The 11,538-nt window shown below is 42.5% G+C and overlaps 1 pseudogene; it reads left to right on the forward strand.

Annotated features, from left to right (window-relative positions):
- Window positions 1-405: 405 nt before the first annotated feature.
- On the forward strand, window positions 406-1,353 carry LOC132654003 (vomeronasal type-1 receptor 54-like; annotated as a pseudogene).
- Window positions 1,354-11,538: the final 10,185 nt, after the last annotated feature.

Here is an 11,538-nt window from a genome sequence, read left to right on the forward strand (position 1 = left end):
CCTCATTGAACTTCACCAAAACCTGCAGAGCTGCTCTGTGTCTGGCAATCAACATGATGCAGATGAAAGACAAGTAAGACATTGCTTTTGCCTCAGGAAACCTCAAATAGGAAACAGTAGGAAAAGAAATATTTTCTTGACACATGACAATTGTAATGTGGGAGAAAGCTTCTATCTGGATGGGGCACATAAGTGTCAGAACAATGGAGAGAGTGGGCATCGCTTCTGGGCACTTTGAGATGAAGGCAATCTTAAGGGGTATAAGGCAGAGCTGTGAAATAAACATCTTTCTAAGGAGAGTGGAGCTGCCATTGTCTGCAGCTGATGAGCAAGGCTAGATTGGTGATAAGGAATCTTCTTGCTGTTCTCCCCTCACAGTTGCTACCTGCTTCTTTCAGTCTTAAAATGAACAAAATCAACAAACTGTCAGGTAACACCATGGTAAGAAACACCATTTATGCTGGAGCTGGGATTGGGCTCTCAGGCAACAGCTTCCTTCTTCTCTTCCACATCCTCATGTTTATTCCTGGGCAGAGGCCCAGACTCACTGATCTGCCCATCAGTCTCTTGGCCCTAATCCACATACTGATGCTGCTAGTCGTGAGTTTAGTAACTACAGACATTTTTATGCCAGGGAAGAGATGGAGTGATTCCACATGCAAATTTGTTATGTTCTTCTACAGGTCTTTTAGGAGCTTCTCTTGTTTTGCCACTAGCCTGCTCAGCATTCTCCAGGCCATCACCCTCAGTCCCAGCAGTTTCCGTCTAGCAAAATTCAAATAAAAATCTCCACACCACATGCTAGGTTGCCTTCTTTTCCTGAGTATCTTTTATTCATCCATTAGCAGTCCCCTTATAACATACATAACTGCGACGCCTAATCTGATCTCACCTGGTTTTACATACCTCAGTCAATCTTGCTGTGTTGTGCCCATGAGCTACTCTGTCCATCACACATTTTTTATATTGTTGACCTCCAGGGATGTCATCTTTGTAGGTCTTATGACCCTCTCCAGTGGGTACATGGTGACTTTCCTATGCAGACATAAGAACCAGTCCCAGCTTCTCCACAGTGCCAGCCTTTCCCTCAGACCATCTGCAGAACAAAGAGCCACACGGACCATCCTGTGCCTCATGAGTTTCTTTATGGTTATGTACACCTTGGACAGCGTCATCTCCTACCTAAGAAGTATAGATGATGATCTGATTTTGTTTTGTTTCCATATTCTCACAGCCCATGGCGATGCCACAGCCAGCCCTTTTTTGGTTCTCAGTACTGAAAAGCACATAACTAACATTTTTAGATCCATGTATGGCAGGATGGTAAACATCATATTACTCAGGTATAGGTAAGATTCCTTAAGATGAGCCAGTACACTGGCATTAGAGCTATGAATTGTAATGTAGTTTACATGAGCCTCAGGTTAAATGAAATTACAGAGTTGTCTTTTTGTTGTTGTTAAACCTATTTCTTATGAGATGTGTGGATGCTGTGTGGATGCTACACATAAAAGACAAACCACATGTCAGATACATAAGTCTTTTGTACTTCTCAGTGTGTCTTTTGGGGAGACATAAAGTGACTGTCTTGTTAGGGTCTGGATTATCCACAGCAATTTATAATACGTGACAACTTATGATAGTCTTCATTTATTCAAATCCCTCAGCTATCTCTGTTTTGCCAAGCGAGGTTTGTAAATAGTTATTATTATAATTATCAAGTATCCAGAAATGTTCAAATCACTTAGCATACACACACACACACACACACACACACACACACACACACACTCAGAGTGAGAGACAGAGACACAGAGAGACAGAGACAAAGACAGACATAGAATCTATGTATAAAACGCAGTCCTGATGATGGATAAACAGAGTTCAGCTTTTCTGCACTGGACTGTTCTTAATCTCCTCATCTTAATCTCAGGTCCTCAGAGCAAGCAGAGAAGTCCACCTGTAAGACCTGGAGTCTCACTGCTCAGGATCTCAGGATCTCGCCTTTCCCAGGAACTCTCACAGACCACAGCTCGATGCCAAAGCAAGAGGTTTTATTGCTATCGAGATAGGGTCGCCCCTCCAGAGACAGGAGACGTCCCTGAACATGCATAGCACAGGGTTCTTATACCTGAAAATCAGATCACTCTGCTCTATAGTTTACAGCTGGTTGTAGATAGTTTACAGCTGGTTGCTTCTCAGAACAGTTCACCCCTCCCTTCAAGAGCTCCCTGCACCTGGCTTCAATACAAATAATCACAGTTGTTTCTCATTCCCAGGTGGCCCCTCACAGCTTTGAGATCCAGGTTGCATCCCAGCCTGTGTTCAGCCTTTGAGCAATCTTCAGGCCTGCCAGCCTTGGCTACAGTGAAGTAAGGCCAGCCTGGGCTATATTATAACCTTCCCCAAAAGCAACAGAATTTAATTTTAAAAAGCTCTCAGCCTCCTCTCAGCTCCAGTGCTATTGTAATGCCACGTTAATGGGAACCTCAGAGACGAAACAATGCAATAGCAAGAGAGCTTTATTAAGAGAACACTCAAACTCGGGAAGCAAGTCTCACTGATTCAGCAGTAGAAAAGTGGGACCTTGAGCCCTAAGTGAGCAGGGTTTTTAAAGGGAAAGTCTGTGATCAGGGGGTTTCCATGAGAAAAACAGGAGGTCACATGTTTCTAGAACAGCAAATGGGGGACCTATGCCTTGACATTACAGGATTAGGTAAAAGGTAGAGGGCTGAGGTGACCTCTGAATCACAATTGCCTAAGGCATATGCCTCTCTGAGGCACAATTGCCTAAGACTTATGATCACAATGGCTATTCTTTTAATCTATATGTGAAACATGGGGAGAATTTTCCCACATGATTCTCATCCAATTCTCATTGATTATTGCCAGGGAGATTGTCTCTATTTTCTATGAAGTATTTATTCTGTGATATTTCCTGAAAGCTGTTGCTAGGAGAGTTAACTTTGTTTTCTGCCAGGTGCACATTTTGTGATATTTCCAGGTACCTGAATTCAGCTTCAGGTTAAGATGGCTCTTTACTTCAAAAAATGGAGTTATACTCAGGCTAAGTATATGCAGGCTAACTTAAATTCTTTGTTTTTCCCTTGCAATCCTTCCCTTCCAGAAGGATTTTCTTTTCTGGTCAAATTTGGTGGATATTCTGTAGGCCTCATGTATTCTTATTGGCTTCTCCTTTAACTTGGGGAAATTTTCTTCCATGATTTTGTTGAAAATATTTTCTGGTCCTTGGAGAAGGGAGTCTTCTTTTTCCTCTATTCCTATTATTCTTAGGTTTTGTCTTTTCATATTATCTTCGATTTCTTGGACGGTCTGTGTCAAGAATTTTTTGGATTTAATATTTTCTTTGACAGATACATCGATTTCTTCCATTTTATCTTCTACACCTGAGATTCTTTCTTCCATCTCTTGTAGTCTGTTGTTTATGCTTATCTCTGTAGTTCCTGTCTTCTTCCCTAAATTCTTCCTCTCCATTATTTCCTCCATTTGTGTTTTCTTTAATATTTCCAGTTCTATCTTCAGGTCTTGATTTGTTTTGTTTACTTCCTTCACCTGTCTGATTGTATTTTCCTCTTTTTCTTTTAGTTCCTTCAACTCTGTTTCTTTTACTTCTTTCAGTGATTTAATTATTTCTTCTCTAAAGGCTGCAAACTGTTTGGCTGCATCTTCCCATATTTTTTCATGGATGGGCATAATCTGCTTGTCTTTAACTTCCTCCCTTTCTTTATGGATAGCCATGATCTGCTTGGTTTTATCTTCCTATAATTCTTTTCGTATTTTATTTGTTTCCTCTATTATCCTCTTCATCAGCATAGATGTAAGGTCATCTTGATTTTCTATTATGGTGGGTTGTCCAGGGCTGCTCGCCCATGGATGGCTGGGTTCTGGAGATGCCATATTGCTCTGTCTTTTGTTTGGTTGAGCTTTTACGCTGACCTCTACCCATTGGGCTGTATTAGGTGTTGGCTGTTAGTTTCTGTGCTTTCTGGAGTCCTGATGTAGGGAGAATCCCCTTGGCCTGAAGATGATTTTCCTGAAGGAGTCTTCCTCTGCTTTTTGGTTATGGTCACTGTATGGCCATTGTTTCTCAGGAATTGCCACTGCTCACCTCAGGTGTATAGCCCTGAGTAGTAGCTGAGGTCTTTGTTGGGCAGGGGGGCTCTCCTCTTACCCATATAAGTGCTCAAGACAGCTGCCCCACTGCTGGGTTTCCCGTTATAAATTTAGTGAGCTGCTGCTATTGTTACAGTTTTCCAGGTACAGTCCTCTTGAAGAACCTGCTGATTCCCTAGCTGTGGGGTTTTCTCCCAACAGGGAAACTCAGTCTGTTATCCTGGGGCACACAGTTCTGTCCGGGTAAGTAAGAGGGGCGCCCAGCAAGTCTCTGGGCCAGAGGCTGAGTGCTCCACTCAGGGCCTGGAGAATATGCACCTGGGTTGATTTGGCATCTCAGGGCACCGCTTTGGTCTGGAGGCTGGGTGCCTCAGTCTGGACCAGAAGCTGTGTGTCCTTTTCTGGGATGCCGGCTGCAGGCACTGCTCTGGTCTGGACACTGTGGGTGCAGCCCTTTTGAAAGACTGTTATGCCAAGTTCACGGGACCCTCAGAGACCACCAGGAGACGACTTGATGCAATTGCAAGAGAGCTTTATTATGAGAGCGATCGAAACTCGGGACCCAAGTCTCACTGGCGCAGCAGTAGAGAAGTGGGACCCCGAGCTCTGAGTGAACAGGATTTTTAAAGGGAAAGTCTGTGAGCAGGGGGTTTCCATGGCAGCAAGGAGGGGGGCACAAGCCTTGGCGTTACAGAATTGGGTGAAGTTTAGCAGGGCGGGGTGACCTTTTCTGATGCATATAATCACAATGGCTAAGGCATATAATCACAATGGCTATTTTTCTAAACCGTATCTGAAACGTTGGGGAGAATTTTCCCACCCGATTTTTAACCGATTCCCATTGATTATTGCCAGAGAGTTTGTCTCTATTTTCTATGAAGCATTTATTCTATTATATTTCCTGAAGGCTGTTGCTAGGAGAGTTAACTTTGTTTTCTGCCAGGTGTACACTCTGTGATATTTCCTGGTACCTGAATTCAGTTCCCAGTCAAAAATCTTTATTTCAAAATGGAGTTATATTCTGGCTAAATTAAACTCTTCAGGACCAGGTTTCCTACAGTTTTGTGAGTCTATGTAGGGGAAACTGGTTGATCCTTGGCACAGTATCTGAGGGCTGCTGTAATGGCTCTCTGGCTTTTCTAGGTCTGAGGATGCATCTGTGTGCCCCAGTGCCCTAGGGGTACTAAATAATGGCAGATGAGCACAACACTCCTGCCTGCAGTAGAAAGATAGAGCCTAGAGCCTGCGTGAATCCAGAAAGTCTTTTGGTGCTGGGTGTCCTGAGCGTTAGACCTGATGATCCCCCCATTGGGGGTTTCCTCCTGCCAGGGACACCCAGGCTTTGCTTTGGGGACTGCTGTTCTGTCTGGGGTGGCGGCAAGTAGAACCCACCAGCACAGATGCCCGCCCGTGGCTCTGCTTTTCTGGCCTTTGGGAGCCTGGGCGTCTGCCTAAAGTGGGTAATTTTCCCGAGACCTTTTCGGGATGGTGGTATCAGCTGAGTGCTCTCAGATCAGTCCAGCCATTTCCCTCCCTGTGGGTTTGCACCCAATGGTGAAACTGAGTCTCTGGTGCCCTGGGGCCCACAGTTCTATCTGAGACAGCGAATCAGGTGAGCAGGCAGGGCTCTATGCAGGCGCCTGGGTCCCCGGCTCTGGCTCTGGCTGGCTCCAGGGGAGCCCGTGGAACCTGAATCTTTTCCAGGGGATGTTTGGGTGACCTAAGGTCAGTCCCAATCGTTTCCTGCTCCGTGGGGTTATCTCTCGACTGGAAAATCCAGTCTGTGATGTTGTGGGCCCACAGTTCAGTCTGGGACAGTGACCAGATCACGCTAGAGTGTAGCTCTGGGCTGGTGACCAAGCACCTGGCGGAACCAGGGTCTCTTCTGTGGTTTACCCGGGTGAGTTAAAGCTGATTGAACCCCCCCACCGTGGGGTATCCTCTCATCTGAGGAACACAGTCACGTGTGTTTTATGGCCGCGAGTTCTGCTTGCTGGTCACTGTGCCGATCCTGCTGTGCTGCTGTTCAGAATGAGAGTCCTCCCAGCGCCGCCATCTTGGCCGCCCCTACAATTTTCTTAATTGGTTCAAATCATATGGCTTGGTTTCACCTGGTAAAACTAACAAAATAAATGCCAAAGTCTTTTGTCTTCCCCCAAAGGACTGAGAAATTGTTTCAAGTTCTCTGTTAGAATGCCCACTGTCATTGTCTAAAATACCTGATAAACTTTAAAATATTTCATAACCTGAAACATAACTTTTTAAAACTCGTTTTTGCAATATCAAAATAAGGTACCCTTTTAGAAATGAAGTCACAAAATACAACCATAATTTTAAAAGTCAAAACCAGATTTTATCAATGCAAACAATTCAGTACTTTTAAAATCAATACCAACTATATTATTTTGATGTTGGCTGCCAGTAAGAAAAGGTCTTGTAATCAAACACATGGAGGTGCAGTTTTAATATTTTATATAAATGTAGTTTTAAACATTATTATTTTTATAAACCTGGTTTTTAATACAGGACTGAAATTATGTAAATCTTAATACATTTAATAATCAATAATCAGACATCAAAATATATATAGAACATAGTAAACTTATATATTTAAAACCAACAGACAAAACTATAAAACTAATTTTTACTCCCTTTAGCATTAATTTCAAGGGAGGAACATCTTGCTCCCTGTTGAATACTATTTTATGACCATGGAGGCTTGCAACTTTCTTACCTGAGAAGCTGCTGTGGACACTTTAAGAGCCTCTTGTAGGGAAAGTAATCATCAGTATGGCCTTCATCTGTGGTTTCAACTCCTGTAGTGTCTGGGACATTTTTGTGCATTTCTGATATAATATGTCCGCACTCCTCTATGGCAGACAAAACTTTAAAAAGCTGCTGAAATCATCCCAGGTGGGCTGGTGGGTGAAAAGAACAGTTTCAATGAGATCAATCAAATCCCTAGAATTGTCAGAGAACTTGGATTCTGAGTTCTCCAGTCATCTGGTTCCCCGAGGGAGAGGCTGCCAAGGGGCTCTGAGTTTTTGGTGCTGGGCCAGAACCTGGATAAAGGGCTGGAGCTAGCTGAGGAGTGGGAGGAGGAGGGATTGGAAAAATTATTTCCATGGTTGTCTCATCCTGAAAAATAGAGTAAAGGGGGTGTGAGGGTGCCAGGGAAGTGGCCTCTGGTTTTGTAGAGTCTCTGGAGGGAGGATTGTTAGTGGGGGTCAGAAAGGGCTTAATCCATGGAGGTGGATGAATCATTAGGTCTTTCCAGACTACAATATATGGAAATTGGTCTGGGTGCCCACATTTTTGCTGAAAAATATCATTTTCCACTGCAAGGATGGTGGGAAGGTGGAAAGTTTCTTCTGGTGGCCAGCCCACATTAAAGGTGGGCCATTCTGAGCTGCAAAAAGTCATCATTTTTCCTCTCCTCACATCAACTGAAAGACCATGAATTCTAGTCTTAACTTCTCCAAAATGTGTCAGAAACAAGTCAAGGGGTTTGGAAGTATTCTGTCCCATATCATCAGCCAGTCTTTTCATCAAGAGAATTCAGGATAACGCAAAAGAAGTAAGGAGAGCAATTTCAACAAATAGTAAATCACACATACACAAAAAAGAACCAGCCATCCCAGACAAAAAACAAACTAAAGGTAACAACTCACAACCTATACCTGGGCTCATATCTAAAATCACTAAAGCAAGAAGAGCTATGGCTTCAAAGGCAACTGCAAGACCACAAGCAATTAATCACAAAAATACAAAAGTAACTCCTGCCACAACACCAAGAAAAAGAAAATTAATCCTACAGAGAAACAAAGTAAAACCAAAAACCTGGCATTTCCTGTACTTCTCTGCCACAGAAGTGCCAGAAAGGCTATGAAAACAAATCCTCACTCTGGTTTCCCTATCCCAAGATTTCCAGGGAGGCAAAAACTTACAAGGCCAAAAATGTCTTTTTGACCCCTGAGGCCCTGGACCTCAACAGGTCTCTCTTGTCCACTTTTAGGCACCTCTACATCACATTGAGGCTTTTCAAATCAATGAACAGAAACAAACACATAAAGCAGGCAGACAACACAAAAGACATTTACCCATGGGGTTAAGTTCTCTGGGTTGGGAGTCCTAGAGGTCCTGAGGTACCTTGGACCAGACCCCAAATGTAATGCCAGGTTCAGAAGATCCTCAGAGCCTTTAGGAGACAACTCGATACAATAGCCAGAGAGCTTTATTAAGAGAGCAATTAAACTCGAGACCGAGTCTCACTGATGCAGCAGTAGAGAAGTGGGACCTGAAGCCCTGAGTGAGCAAGGTTTTTTAGGGAAAGTCTGTGATCAGGGAGTTTTCATGACAGCAAACAGGGAAGCACATGTTTCTATGACAGCAAACGGGGGGCATATGCCTTGATGTTACAGGATTAGGTAAAAGTTAGATGGGTGAGGTGACCTTTTCTGAATCACAATTACTTAAGGTATATGTCTCTCTGAGGCACAATTGCCTAAGACATATGATCACAATGGCTGTTCTTTTAATCTATATCTGAAACATTGGGGAGAATTTTCCCACCAGATTATCAACCAATTTCCGTTGATTATTGCCAGGGAGATTGTCTCTAATTTCTATGAAGTATTTATTCTATGATATTTCCTAGAGATGGTGCTGGGAGAGTTAACTTTGTTTTCTGCCAGGTGCACATTTTGTGATATTTCCTGGTACCTGAATTCAGCTCCCAGTCAAGATGGCTCTTTATTTTATAATGGAGTTATTCTCAGGCTAACTATACCCAGGCTAACTTAAACTCTTCACTATGACTTGCTAGGTGGTGTTTCTTATGAAGTTAAACTGTGAAACTCAGTATAAATCACACATAAAAGTCACCCAGCTGAAGGGGAATTTTAATCTAGAAACCTGGCTACTCTGGCAGGAGATCACATGTGAAGACCTAGTTCTGTGCGATCTTGCTGAAATACAGCCACACTGTTAGTACACACTCTTTTTTTAAAACTTTTATTAATTACACTTTATCCCCTTTGTAACCCCCCCATGAGCCCCACCCTCCTCCCCTCCTAATTCCACATTCCCTCCCCCTTCTTCATGCATGCACCTCCTCAAATCCACTGATAGGGGAGGTCCCCCTCTCCTTCCTTCTGATCTTACTTTATCAGATCTCATCAGGAGTGGGTGCATTGTCATCTTCTCTGGCCTGGTAAGGCTACTCCCCCCTCAGGAGAAGGTGATCAAAGAGCAGGCCAATCAGTTCATGTCAGAGACAGTCCCTCTAATGATTACTATGGAACCCATTTGGACACTGAACTGCCATGGGCTACATCTGTGCAGTTGTTCTAGTTTATCTCCTTGCATGGTACTTGGTTGGAATATGAGTATCTGAAAAGACACCTCTGTTCAAATTATCTGGTTCTGATGCTCTCCTTGTGGAGCTTCTGTCCTCTCCACATCTTACTATTTTCCACTTCTTTCATAAGATTCCATGCTTTCTGCCCAACTGTTAGCCATAAGTCTTAGCATCTGCTTTGATAGTCTGCAGGGCAGAGCCTTTCATAGGCCCTCTGTGGCAGACTCCTAACTTGTTTCCTGTTTCCTTCTTCTTCTGATGTCCATCCTCTTTGCCTTTTAGGATGGGGATTGAGCATTTTAGTCAGAATCCTCCCTCCTGATTAGCTTCTTTATATGTACAGATTTTAGTAGGTTTACCCTATATTATATGTCAATATAAATGAGTATATACCCTGTGTGTCTTTCTGCTTCTGGGACAGATCATTCAGGATGATCCTTTCCAGTTCCCACCATTTAACTGCAAATTTCATAATTTCCTTATTTTTCATTGCTGAGTAATATTCCATTGTGTAGATGTACCACAATTTTGGTATCCATTCTTCAGTTGAGGGACATCTGGGTTATTTCCAGCTTCTGGCTGTTACAAATAAAGGTGCTAAAAACATGATTGAGCATATGTTCTTATTGTATACTTGATCCTCTTTTGGATATATACCTAGGAGTGCTATGGCTGGATATGAGGAAGCGCTATTTCTGTTTGTCTGATAAAGCACCAGATGGATTTCCAGAGTGTGTGTACAAGTCTACATTCCCACCAACAGTGGAGGAGGTTTGCCTTTCTTCTGAACCCATCCAGAATGTGTTTTCACTTGAGTTTTTAATCATGGCCATTCTGATAGATGTAATTTGAAATCTCAGGGTCATTTTGATTTGCACTCTGCTGATGGGTAATGAGGTTGAGCATTTCTATAAGAGTTTCTCTGCCATTCAATATTCCTCTACAGGGAATTCTGTTTACCTCTGTTCCCCATTCTTTAATTGGATTACTTGGTTTGTTGCTTTTCAGCTTTTTTAGTTCTTTATATATACTGGATATTAGCCATCTGTCAGGTAAAGAGTTGGTGAAGATTCTTTCCCAATCCGTAGGCAGTCATTTTGTTTTGATGACAGTGTCCTTTCCTTTACAGAAGCTTTTCAGTTTCATGAGGTCCCATTTATTGATTGTTGCTCTTAGAGCCCGTGTTGTTGGTGTTCTGTTCAGGAAATTGTCTCCTCTATTAATGATTTCTAGGGTCTTCCCCACTTTTTCTTCTAACCGATTTAATGTGTCTCATTTCATGTTGAGGTCTTTGATCCACTTGGACTTTAATTTTGTGCTGGGTGATAAGTACAAATCTATTGCATTTTTCTACATGAAAACATCCACTTAAACCAGCACCATATGTTGAAGATGCTATCTTTTTTCCATTGTATGCTTTTGTCATCTTTGTCAAAGATCAGTTGTCCATAAGTGCCTGGGATTATTTCTGAGTCTTCAGTTTTGTTCCCTTGATCCACCATTGTGTTTCTATGCCAGTACCATGCAGTTTTTCTAACTGTTGCTCTATAGTACAGATTGAGATCAGGGATGGAGATACCTCCAGAAGATCTTTTATTGTAGAGGATTTTTTTAGCAATTCTGCGTTCCTTGTTATTCCATATGAAGTTGAGAATTTTTTTTTCAAGATCTGTAAAGAATTGTGTTGGTAATTTGATGGGAATTGCATTGAATCTGTAGATGGCTTTTGGAAAGATGGCCATTTTTACTATGTTAATCCTGCCAAGCCATGAGCATGGGAGATCTTTCCATTTTCTGATGTCTTCTTCTAATTCTTTCTTCAGAGACATGAAATTTTTTTCATACAGATCTTTGACTTGCTTGGTTAGGGTTACACCAAGGTACTTTATGTCATTTGTGGCTAATGTGAAGGGTGTTGTTTCCATAATTTCTTTCTCAGCCCTTTTGTCTTTTGTATACAAGAGGGTTACTGATTTTTTTGAGTTAATTTTGTATATGGCCACTTTGCTGAAGGTGTTTATCAGCTATAGGAGTTCCCTGGTAGA

This window comes from Meriones unguiculatus, chromosome 5, assembly GCF_030254825.1.
Source record: "Meriones unguiculatus strain TT.TT164.6M chromosome 5, Bangor_MerUng_6.1, whole genome shotgun sequence".
Taxonomy (NCBI): domain Eukaryota; kingdom Metazoa; phylum Chordata; class Mammalia; order Rodentia; family Muridae; genus Meriones; species Meriones unguiculatus.